Consider the following 224-nt stretch of genomic DNA (forward strand, 5'->3'; position numbering starts at 1 on the left):
CCTCCTCTCTGCCCACAACAAAGGAATTCTGCAAACCTCGCTGCCGTCACATCTCACAGGCAACGTGATGCTCCCCGCTCCCCCCAGCCTGCCGGAATAAATTAGCACCTCGGGAAGCTGTGATCCCGTCCAATATGGGCCCTTTGCCGGGTGCGATTTTTATTAGGCAGACAGTCTGCAGCCTTTATTTTAGAATTTGCTCCTCTTTTTTTTTTCAATCGATT

This window comes from Corvus brachyrhynchos, unplaced genomic scaffold, assembly GCF_000691975.1.
Source record: "Corvus brachyrhynchos isolate BGI_N302 unplaced genomic scaffold, ASM69197v1 scaffold212, whole genome shotgun sequence".
Taxonomy (NCBI): domain Eukaryota; kingdom Metazoa; phylum Chordata; class Aves; order Passeriformes; family Corvidae; genus Corvus; species Corvus brachyrhynchos.